Source organism: Saccostrea cucullata, unplaced genomic scaffold (genome assembly GCF_032062105.1).
Source record: "Saccostrea cucullata isolate Sc308-1 unplaced genomic scaffold, CSIRO_AGI_Scuc_v1 ctg1016, whole genome shotgun sequence".
Lineage (NCBI taxonomy): Eukaryota > Metazoa > Mollusca > Bivalvia > Ostreida > Ostreidae > Saccostrea > Saccostrea cuccullata.
In genome coordinates, this window is record NW_026926521.1 from 196,115 (window position 1) to 209,595 (window position 13,481).

A 13,481-nucleotide genomic window follows, 5' to 3' on the forward strand; every position below is an offset into this window, starting at 1 on the left:
TTAAAAATGAAATGTGCTAAAATCACTGAAATAAGATCTTAAATAAAGGTTTCTTATAAACAATCACAGAAGCACTAAAATACCTGAACAATGACACTTTCCATGGGTACAAGATGCTATATGACCCTGAGAGCAATCATGACAGTCATGGTCGTAAAGACAATCTAGGAATAAATTGTACGGTAAAATGTAGTTTTTGTGACAAGAAAATAATATGTTTGTGAAAATATGAAAGGTTATCAAGATTTTGTGGCTGAAAATATAGTAGTTTTAAGACTAAAATTCTATATCTTACGTATGTGAAGTACAATTAAAAATACTAAATGAAAACTGTTGAAAGATTGAAGGGAATTTTATGTACAACTACAGGTTATTGTTTGTTGCATTTTCTTTGGTTTTCCTTTAGAGCTGTATGAGTAATTCTGCTTTTCTTATATAACATAACATATCACAAACATAGCATTTTATTTCTAATTTAGAGCCAAGAACAGACAAGTATGAAATTATTACAATAATAAGGAAAAGATAAGGCAATGAAAAGCAAAACAATTAGTAAATGACATAAATCATTTCAGCAATAACCCTGTTTCAATTAAAAGAAATACAACAGTATGTATGTACACGTTTAATGGACTTAGACTACTATAACATGTTGTCATTTATAAATGCCAACAAAATTAAGAGTTTCCTTATCTTCTGTATTTAGTAACCAATAAAGTTTTTGTTCATTATCTAAATCTGAGAAGTATGGAAATTTATTATTAATTAACTGAAATATTTATTTTCTTTGATGATCATAGTTTTTACATGTTATCAAAAAATGAGTTTCATCTTGTATATATACTGTTAGAATTACATCTATTAAATAATAAGAATGATACCGATAGTTACTTCTGCTTATGAATTTTTAAGTCAAGGTAAATTGAACGTTGTTTCATCATTTTAAAAACGTTATTCAAGGATTTATTTACGCAGGCAATATTAACAGAATAATTTATTTTGAAACATTTCATAATGTATGAGCCTAAGATTTTTAAATTAGTCTTAATCGATCATTTGTAAAATGATTTTTAAAAAAGACGTTAAAATTCCGAGGTTAGGAAGTTAGGTGAAAAATTTGCAAAAGAAGGCAGCTACACAGGTAAACATCGGTTTTCTTCCTTCGGTGTATAACTATACTTTTTGTACAAGTATATTCACAATACATGTATCTTCGCATTTTAATAGTTTACAAAGTTAAAAAATTTAACAAAATAATTCAAATGATACGAACTTTGTGATAAAATATGGTGTCAGAAATATCAAATTTTGAATGATCTATCTTGTCAAAAAAAATATTTAAGACTTTTCTGTTTTGGATGTTTTTCATCTGCTTTATAAGGTATAATTTTATTTTTGAAAAATGCTGCAGTGTTTTCATGATAAAACATCTGAATATTTTGAAAAATGTATCAGATTCCAATCGCTTTTCACACTGCATAATATACTGTATAATGTTGTTGAATGTAAATCTAGTCTACCTAAAGGGCTTTGTTACAACGCGCTTTGAAATATTACACACTTTTAAAAAAAATCTGAAGTGCGTTAAATGGGACAAAGTTAACACACTCTGAAACAATGAATTTTCTATGAAAGCGAAATGGGTCTTCTAAAAAAAAACGGAGGCAGAGATTACGTTTCTTTTTTGGGATCTAGTTTGTTAGATGTAGGGGGGGGGGCTAAAAATGAACGACTTAATGCATTAATGCACCACATTTTCCTAAGAACAAGCTAATTCAGAGAATTCGTGTCCCCCGCTTAAGGAAAAAGTCGGATTCCCCGACTGAACTTGTAGAATTATTATATGTATACAAGTATACTGAAGCTTAAGCAAATAAAATACATGTATGTCAATATGCACATAAAGATTTGATTGCTTATTCTTTATTATGTGTATAGAAGATTCTTTTTATATGGAATATTTATCACACTGTAATGATGATTTTATGAGTTTGTACAAGCCAGACCTCATAAATTTTTCATTTCACATGCTGAATACTATCATTTAGTAAAAAAAAAAAAAGTATTTCGAAAAAAAAAAAGAATATGGATTGTCCGGGATTCGAACCCGGGACCTTTTACATATGAAGCGAGAGACTACTAGACCACGGAAATGCTTAACATTGAAGAAAATTATATGCAAAGATGAAGTCACATACATGTATTTATGTATTCACGTTCGATATTGTCAAAATTGATGTAATGCATATTCCTGGTAGAGCTCCAGAGTATACCCATGGACACTACTTGAATTGTAAGGGGACTACTAATTGATCCTGCCATGACAGAAAGGGTGCAAGATGCGCGCGTTTTTGCAAATTCAAATTTGCAGAAGGGGATTGAAGATATTGAATACTTGTTTTCAGAGTTGACAAAGCCATTTGTGGAAAGTACTATGCTAGTCCGTACAACCCAACGAATTTTTGAGACTTGACTTTTGCCAACAGATCTACCCTTATCAAAACTCAATTTATTTTCAGCAATCGTTGAAGTACAACAAAGAAGACCATCAATTTTTTTTTTTTACAGTTTTGATTTCTAACCGCCAAGTCTACAGACTGATATTTTACACACACCAATGCATGTTCACAACCAAACAATACTTATAATTGAGATTTATGCAATAAACAAAACAAAATACATGCACAAGTAAATTTGCTGCATGTTCATACGACGGAATTTACACGCATGAACTAATAATTTGCGACAACATGTATGCAAAAGTTAATTTGCACCTACTCCTGACCAGGTGTAAATTTACTCACTGTGCAGAATTTGCATGTGAGCAATTCAGTTCATACGGCAAAACTTTACATATGAGTAAAATATACTGAGATATGCAAATCATGTCGTATGAATGGGGTAATAGTTTCAACTGCAGATATGTGCCTAAATCTTTTGAAATTAGCCTATTTTTGGACGTTCAAATGTAAAGATTTTGTTGCAGGATAAACAAAATACATGATACCTGTCTTGAAATATAAGCTCGGGTCGAAAACTTGAGAGGGCTCGGCAAGCCTCGCCCTCTATCACGTTTCTTACCCTCGCCCAAATATCGTTTATATTTGAAGACAGTGACCTTGTATTTCATATATACACATATTTTGGGTATAACATAGACGTCGAAATTGGGCGAAGAGCAAGGGGATGGGGGTTTACCCCCCTTATTCTTTTTGCAAAGATATATATACAATGTACATCATGTAGGCATTGAGAATGCGGCTTACTCTTTTTTTTTACCCCCCCCCCCTCCCGTTTTATTTGCCACCGACACCTATGCATTGGAAAGATAAAGCATTGATTGAGAGACCCTCTACCCGTCTTTTCCTATTTTCGACGGGAGTAAATCAATTCATTAGTTTTCGAAAGATAAATAACAAATCCATGCTTTCCATTACTAATATTTACTTCCGGATTGATTTTTTATTCATAGTAGTATTTTTTTCAAAGTGTGTTAAATGTTTCCAATGTAAAATATGCTGATGTAAACTCTAACGCACTTTGAAATAAATTTTCAAAGTGCGTTGAGTTGGTCCCAAATTTAACGCACTTTGAATTCTTTTTTTAAGTGCGTTGATTTTGTTTCAAATTTAACGCACTTTGAATTCTTTTTTTAAGTGCGTTGATTTTGTTCCAATTTTAACGCACTTTGAATTTTTTTTTTCAAAGTGTGTTGCCACAGGGATTTTTTTTTACCTACACAGGTACAGTAGTGGTTTTGGCAATATGGAACCTGGTGATTATGGCAAACATGATCATGACATTCATAACTGTGCTGACAACCACGTGATTGACTGGAGGTCTGTGAATTGCCTGAAAAAAGTAATAGTGATACAGTGTATTAATATGCAACCAGTGTCAGCATGAATTGAAGAAAATATTTTTAATGTTGTTGTGCTGCATTGATGAAAAAAAGATAAATCAACTCAATAGACAGATTTTTAGATGGGCTTATGATTATAAAAAAAATATTAGTTGTTTCTCCACAATAAAATTGAACGATGGACCAATAAAAATGGAATAAATTTAATTCATATATTGTTTTATATATTATTTATCTATGTATAGATTTTCATAAAACATTAGTTCTTTGGGAAATAAACGAGAAAACGGAAAAAAAAATATTTTAAATATCCCCCCTTTGAAGCAAAATTTCTTTTTTACGAGTTATATGGACTGTCTTTTCACGACTTCTTACCACAGCTTTTTGTGTAATACGGGAGGGGAGGGACATATGTTTTTTTTTATACAAAAAGGACAAAATTTCGGCGGGTTTTGGGAGTTACCTTGCGTAGTTCTCCGTAAATGCAATTCAAATTTTTTAATGAGCTTAAACGAAATAATTCATTTTCTTAAAACGTAATTATATTTGGATTCAGCTCATGTCAGTTAAATTGGTTTGTATGTTAGGGTATTGGTTAATATCACAATTTGAAAGAGGAAATAGCATAGGTTGCGATTTGCTATATTGGTGATTACGCTTATGTTATAATTTTATCCCAGTTAAGGCCTGTTTTTGGTAACCATCTCACTTTCTTGGTTGGCTTAAGATATAATTGTTGTTTCGATATGTGTTACATTCCTTCTTTTTTCTATCTCCTTGGATCATTTTATGTTTATCATCGATTCGTGCTTGGATATCCTAATATTAGTAAAAAAAAAATTACGGTTCCCAATTCCATTTTTTTTTTTTTTTTTTTTTTTATCGATGATTTGTTCTATACAATGTGGCCGTATTAGCCTTCAGTTTGTAAATTGTGTTTGAGTTTTAGAATAATTATGGTGTTTTAAATCTCTTACGGTTAAATACATAAGACATACAGGCAAATGCACTTTGAATATTTCATCTAGTCAGATACCAGAGAAGAATCTTACCTTAAAGAAAGTTTCTTTAAGACAATCACAGAACACTAAAATACCTGAACAATGACACTTTCCATAGTCACAGGATACTGTTTGACCCTGAGAGCAATGATTATGGCAGTCATGGTCGTAATGACAATCTAGGAATAAATTGTATGCTAAAATGTAGCTTTTTGTGACCAAAAAATGTTTGTGAAATCATGAAAGGTAATCAAGATTTTTTTGGAATGATAACTGTATCAAGACTTAGACTTGTATATTTTAGCAATACGTATTTCAAGCAGAATTAAAAATATTTATTGAAAACTGTCTAAAGAGCGAAGATAATTTTCTGTACAACTGCAAATTATTGACTTCATTTTTTTGTTTGTTGCATTTTCTTTGGTTTTCATTCAGCGCTGTACAAGTTGTTCTGATTTTCTTACATATGTTGCAAAATATATACAAAATTAAGTATACGAGGGTTGTCCCAAAATTCCGTAGACAAGCGTTGTTTTGTAGGAACCCTACTTCATACATGAATGAAACTTCGTATATAGATTAAACAAACACTATCTGATTAATTTATGGACAAATATGGAGTAACTACACAAATTATACCAATTTAAAAACACATTTCGTTGTCTGGTGTAGGAAGGCGGCGCAATACCCAAAAGTTGCGATTAAAATTTGGTATATTATATTTAAAATCCTACGGAAAAGTATTTACTACCCCATATTTTTTTTAATGGAAATGAAAATTCTAAATATTGTTTTATTCACTATATTTCCTCAAATTTTGGTGTGGATGCTTTGACAAATATGAATTTTATAACGTTTTATATACATGGGGTTAAAATCCGAATTTTTGAAAAATGGCAGCTGCGTTGGTCCAGGCGGCGCACTGGACTATGATCCAGTGTTTTGATCCTGAATTCACTCTTACAGAAATGTACCAGTCATAAATGTTTGGTAGACTAAGAAACATTTTCTCCTCCTTAGTATTTAAAATGACTAAAGCGGTTTCTCTATGCATATGTCAATAACAATAATTAAAATGAAAGACAGAGTTAAGAAATGGGCAAGAGATCCATTGTGCAAATCTATTAGAGAAAATAGACGAAAAGCTCGTAGAAATATAGCGTTTTCAAATTATTATTATTTCATACCTGTACATGCATATACTTTGTTTACATATTTTAATGTTTGATCATATCACAGTAATTAAGATATTTTACATTTATAACTATAACCGTTTCCTTTAATTTAAGAATTTGATTCTGGTAATTGAAATATTTTCTCCAAAAATTTGAACCGTTGACATTTGTATTTTTTGACGTTGCAGATTGCTCCGGGTGTTGGAGAACTATATCACTTTAAATGTTATTACTCGAAAAGTTTTCAAGTAAACATGATAAAACTTCGTAATTTATCTGCCAAGAACACTGAAAATTTTGTAAAGATACGTTAATTTCTTTAAAAGATATGAGCTCAGTCTACGAAATTTTAGGACAACCCTCGTATATGCTATGCTTGAAAATATGAGCTGGGCCCGTATTATAAAAGAACTGACGACTAAACCCAAAGGTTATTTCTGCCCACAATATTACTTAAAGGTGCATGGATACAGACTTGAAGTTAATATTTTCTGTATAATATTTTATATATTTTACATATATTACATATATTTTAAAAGCATTTTACACAAAAATAAATTAAAAATCTTATTTGATCTAAAAGTTATTGAAACTTCATATTTTTGGATAGGTTTGATTGACACATCCTTGTACTCTCACAAATTTGACTTTTATTCTTAATACTTATGAGAAGTGGCGATCTCCTTGTGTATTAATGAAAAATATTGAAAACCTTTAATCCGGAAAAATATTTATATTCGGAGTAGAAATGTTAGAAAGCAAAACTCCTTCACAAATTTTGTCATTCCGAGCTACGTGTTCTGCACAGAGTTTAGCAAATTGATCACATCTGTAAAACGTTCACAGTTTTTGTAAACAGGGCACGAGCTGTGTTATTGTTGATATTTACGATTCACCGGGTGCGTTCAATCGTGAAAGTCTGCTCACCACAACTGCACGGACTGACAATAAATTGTGTGTATGTTTTGCTTTTGAATATTTCTACTCTGAATTTTCTGTAATATAGTTTTAATATTTTTCATTTATATACAGCACAATTGCCACTTTCCCTAAGTATTAAGAATAAAATTATTATTTGTAAAAGTACAAGGATGTGTCAATCAAACCCGTCTGAAAATTTGAAGTTTTAATAACTTTTAGATGAAATTAATATTTTTAAGTTATTTTTGTTTGAAACGTTATTAAAATATATAAGTCGTAATATTGTACAGAAAATATTAACCTCAAATCTGTGTCCATCCACCTTTAATAGTAACAAAAAGGAATTTTGGCCTTGTCATGTATTAAATGTAATTCAATGCAGGCGCGTAGCATCGTTTTTGAAAGTGGGGGGGGGGGCAGCCAGAGAAAATTTTTTTTTACTTACCTGAAAAAGTTGACAAGCAAAAAAAAAAAAAAGAAAAGAAAGGAAAAAGTTGCCCAAAGCCGAAAATCCTATTTCGGGAGGGGGGGGGAGGGGGTTCGTAAACTTTTTCTCATTGTCAACTACTTTCAGTACCAATTCTAAAACTACATTTTCGGTACATCACTAAAAGGGGGGGGGGGGGGGGGGGCAACCAGGCTTTCAATTAACATTTCCTATAGTATAAGTAAGGTTGGGAAAAAAAGTGGGGGGGGGGCAGCCCCCCCCCCCCCCCCCCGTTGCTACGCCCCTGCAATGATTATGCATATGAAATGGCTGGGATAAACGTACAAAAAAGAAACCACAAAAATATAATATTTAGAATGTGATATAAATTAACCTGTGTTTGCTAATTTTTTTAATTTTTGTATAATATCATATTTACAAAACTTACTCCAACTATCAGATGTATAAGGTCGATTATGCTGCCTTGCATCTACCGTGAAAGAAACACACAATCCTTAGAAAAAATAAAGAATATTGAAAAATTAAAATGTTTACTTAATAAAACCAAAGAACAGTGTAAGGACCGTCCTCTACAAACTATAAATGACAAACTTGGATATAAATTGTAATTAGTATACACACTAGCAAAACATTTAATAGATGTCTCACTGCATACAATGCATACAATGCATTCACATATAGGTAATATTTGTCTAGCTGAGCTTTACCGACTTTGATTTCAAAAACAAGAGAAATTGCAAAATAAGGAAACAGCTTCCACTCAACTTGACAATACTGTTTAGTATATGAACAACTGAAATTGTTTAAGGAATAACTGTCTTATTTTTCGATTTCATGATGTGATCAATCGATTGGCTTGCGTAATAATTTGCATAAACGTCGAAGGCGTTTATGCATAAACTTATCACGCAAGCCAATCGATTTATCATCGTCATAAAATTGAAAAATCTGACAGTTATTTCTAATATTTACATTCTTTGATTCCGCCAATCCCTGTGCTCCAAACCCTGCTTCTGTCTAGCTCTTTGTCCCGCCCTGCACGTGTTTCTTTTTTTTTTTTTGGAACTGCGCCAATAAATTAATGGGGAAATAAAGTACATTTACAATTTGTAATTTTATCTCGAACAAAGACATTGGAAATGTAAATATATCTATATGTAGACTTGTCTAGTTTTAAACCTCGATATATCTATATTATTTTCAGACTTTTCTTATAAAAAGATGAATTGTTATCCATAAATATTACAAGTGTTCACATTGTTAACAACTTGTGTTCGCAATATAACAGCAGAATAATATGAAATTTTTAATTTTTTTTAAACATTAAACCCCCATTGTGGTCGAACTATGTTATCTAAAACAAGACAAGAAGTGATTTTTGGACAAATATACATGTATATTAAATAATGGATTATATGACAATATTGTAACATTATTCAGGGAAACTGAACACCTAAATATTTTAAGAGTTTCAAAATTTGTAAATTTTCAAAAAGATTATATTTCATTTCATCGTAGAGGGAATCAAATTACCAAGTAGTAAGTAATTAATTAAAATTAAGGAAAGAGGAGTCCCAATAATAAATCTCTGTAAATGAATAAAATTTCTGTAAATAGCAAATCAGATGCATATCACATAAAATGACGCAGTATTTTTCTTTCAAAGATGTAAACATTATAAATTTAAAGTAACTTTACATTATCTGATATGTTCAAAGTAATCCGAATTTTTCTTGACAAAAGTTACCTATGAAGAGGGCTAGAATCACAGCCGTTTGCTTCATTTTATGAATTTCCTTCTCGTTTCTTCTTTAATCGGGACGTAACCTCTTAAGCTCTTGATAAGAAATACATGAACAGTTTGCATGTTTTTCTTTTGAATATACAGACGAAAATGTATTGTATAAATATAGCCCTTTTATGAGGTCGATCAAAAGATATATGGACTTCACAGAAAAGCATATCGACTGAGCGCGAAGTACGAGGTCGATATGTTTTTTCTGCGAAGTCCATATATCTATAGCTATGGATTGATCAAATTAAATAGCTACATCTGTTATATTATTTTATTAAAGATATTCATAAAAGACAATTTGAAAATAATGGGGACATGATACATGTTTTCTCTCTTAAGCACTTATAATTAGAGGTGAGAAATCAAAAGACATTTAGCTGTATGCTTTAATTGCTGTATATTGATTGAGTAATTTAGAATTTAAAATACTACATTTATTTGATTATGTTTTGTATCAATTTTTGACAAACATATTACTGTATATATATTTTAATATGAAGTTGTGTAACAATCACTATTGCACTTGTACGTTTAATTTGTATTTTCCGCGTTTTGTTCCTATGCCTACTATACCCAAAAGTCTTTCAAGAGAGCTAAGCCGGCCAGAACAATTAAATTCTGGTCATTCCCAGCAGAGAAATGTAGCTGTAGACACGTTTTTGAAGCAGCTAGTACATGTAAATATGCATATGAAGCAGAATTTGTGCAAAATCTTATGCGCGAATGAAGAAAACACTTGCTGTGGCCTTCAACTCGAAATTTAGATATCGACGTCGTATTGTCAATTAACAATGGTAATCTCTATCTACGCCGATACGATATATCCGGGTGAGCTTGAAATAAAAGATACCACAGAGTCTAACACATCTGTTTCATACTTGGATATTTTACTTGAAAAAGACATTAGTGGTAATCTAACAACCGAGCTATATGATAAACGTGATGACTTTTAATTTTCTATCGTCAACTTCCCTTATTTAGGCAGTAATATACCTTCATCACCTGCATACGGAGTGTATATATCTCAGTTGATTCGATACGCAAGAGCATGTTCTATGTATAAACACTTTCTAAAACGAGGTAAATTATTGAAAAGCAAGTTCATGAAACAAGAATATCATCAGTCTCGTTTAAAGTCATCATTTCGTAAGTTCCATGGTCGATACAATGACCTTGTCAGCAAATACAATTTATGATTGAGTCAAATGCTGACAGAAGTTTTTCATACTAATTGTTAGTCCATTATTATTTATACACTGAATTGACGACGGATTTTTCCGTTATTTCCTGATCATGACAAGAAGCTCTCAGCGGATGTGACCAGTCAGCAGGGGATGCTCACTCCTCTATGGCACTTGATCCCACCTCTAATGTTTCGGGGGTCCCTGTTTGCTCTGCTCCTATTTTGTATTGTTTTATGGACTTTGAGATTGAATATAGTTCGTTATCGCCATATCCTTCCTTAGAGTACTCTTATTGTTAAAAGTATACACGCTATAACTTGTGCCAGTTTGAATACAATCGAAAATTTATATAATTTTTTTTTACCAATAGAGTTACGGAAATACAGTAAATTACACCAATAATATTAAACTCGTTATAAAGTTATCAAATTATAATTATTTATAATCCTGCTAGGAGAGAAATGGCTATTTTTAAATGATCCATCGTGACGTCGTCGCTACTTTTAGATTGATACAAACATGGTGTCAAGAAAACGAGGTAGGCCGTTTGAGATACATGTACAACTCACTTCTGACATGGATGGCAAGCGTTTTACTCTAAATGATACTTAGGGTATCAACCATCTACTTTGTTTTGACGCATATTAACTTTTTATTAATAATTGTTGTTAAAATGCTGCATATCTCGTTGTCTATTATTTCCCGTGGACATGCGTTTCTATATACGCACTTTCCCAATCAATAGTCATGAAAAGACTGAATTCTTAATTGTGAGATATTGCTTTATTGTTTTGTTATTACAACGACGTCTATAGTAAAATTTTGTATTATTTTTTTTTTATTACACTTTATGTTTCAAATCATTTAACCATTTTGTTTCACACAAATCTCGGCGTTAATATAGCGTGTATTACTTAAAATGTTCGCTATTTTCTTGTACTCGGTTTTGTAACTTTGTGTAGAATATTTTGTTCATTTAATTTTTCTTTTGAATGTCTGGGCGGAGGCGAATAATCGGATGTTGAAAGTAAGGTGCGCCACATTTGCAATAATTTGTTTTGACTTATGTTAACTGGTAACCATTATACTTAGTACTTTTTTGATTATTTTACAGGGAGCATGAATTGTCAAACATAGTGGTATTGCCAAACATATGTAGTGAAACACGTGACTTATAAACATAATCATTATTCAGACTTCATGAGTAAAAATGAAAGAAATATAAACTTAATTCCAGACAGCAGAAATTTATCAGTCACGGATTTATCTGTAACAGTCTTTGAACTTCTGAAGTTAGCAATACGACATATCGTGCAGTAGATCTTGAACTCGTATCAGGTATCTGTGTCAATGTAGTGCTATTAATAAATCAGGCAAAACGTTCTCATAGAATTGCAAATGAACACAGGAGTAATGTTAGCGCTGCAAAAACGTAATAAATGTGAAGCTAAACCTTTTAGAAAGATTATGGACAGATAATATAAACTGTTTTTCTTTGGAGGATACTTAAAATCATGGCACAGGTTTTTTAAAAAAGTGGATAACTCTTTGGCTTTGTCTCCTTAGACTTGGGAAAATATTATTTCATACTTTAAAAAAATACAAATATGGTCACGCTAAGTAAAGGTTAACAGGTGAATTTTAAGAAGAAAAGAAAAATGGTAAAAATCTGCCTATTTTATGTTTCTGATATATCACCATTTAGCGTTTCCTCATAGAATTTACATGGTTTGGTATATTTTGGTAAAATTCAAATTCTGCATTAAGCACGAAGCTAACATTTTTGATTTATTTTTATCTGTAAATCTTTCCTCAGTGTGATTATTCCATTTTTGTTATGTTATTGAAGTATTAACTAATATTTTCAAATCTATTTTATTTCCAAAGTCTAAGGAGGAAAAAAATTTTAAAAAGTATACACTTTTCTAAATCTATGAAATGATATAAAGTCTCCTCCAAAGACAAAAATGTATGTTGTCTTATGTTCCTTTCTAGAAATTTCTAGAAACTCATATAGAGGCTTCACTATTTACCGATTATTCTAGCTTCCAATCTTACGACTGTATTGATTGAACGTTTGATTGATTGGTGTTCAACGCCAAATCGGCAGTCGTGGCCTCGAAACTGGACAAATTGAAGTGATCGTATCAAACCGAAACAAACCTTGTGTTCACTCGTGGCTATCGTGCTGATCGTGAATTTTTCGTCTACTATCAAACTTTCTTTTTAAGATTTACACGATTAAATTTTATACAATTATGACCGTTCACTGATGTCAATAATAGTTATATTATATAATCACTCAAAGTGAATACAGTGACACGTACAGTCCAAACTGAATAGATTCGGTTGTTATTACGTCACAATGGTTAAAACACGCTTCTTATATTATGACCTCACGTTCTACGTAACTTTGGTGCAAGCGAACGTTGTGTCGTTCGATATCATTTTCCGCGGACGCGCTTTCGCGCCGACATCACAAAAGGAGGAATACTGCGTGACGTTCTTTCAGCCAATGAAAATTACGAAAAGTATCTTCTTATATAATATTAATTGTTATCATCCCATTAGACCGAATTGCATTGTAACTAACTGCAACTGTATCGTAAGTAAACACATTTAATCTGGCTTTCAAATCGCGAACATCGGGATCCATCTCGGACATGTCACAGGACAAACAACCCACTGGTGTGCGATTCTTTGCAATGTCTCACGTTCAGTCACTATCTGAGACGCTTTGCGTGGTCCTACAGCTCATGAGCTGATATGGTAATTTTCCGTTCAGATACGATTTGATACAGACATACGAGAGTAAACGCCATAAGATATGAATGTTAATGCTTTGCCACGGACGCTTACGCTATATTACGAGTACTTACACTTTCATACATAACGGCAAAAAATTATCGCGTTTCTTTCACCGATTGAAAAGAAGACACTAAGGGCCACTGAGCTGTGAGGGGTCTTTTTTGTGCCAGTACCTACTGCGACACGGGACCTCGGTTTATACCTTGTCATCCGAAATACCGGTATCCACGTCCAACGGTGGGAATCGAATCCGTGACCTAAGGGTCATATAACAATTTTTTTTCTTT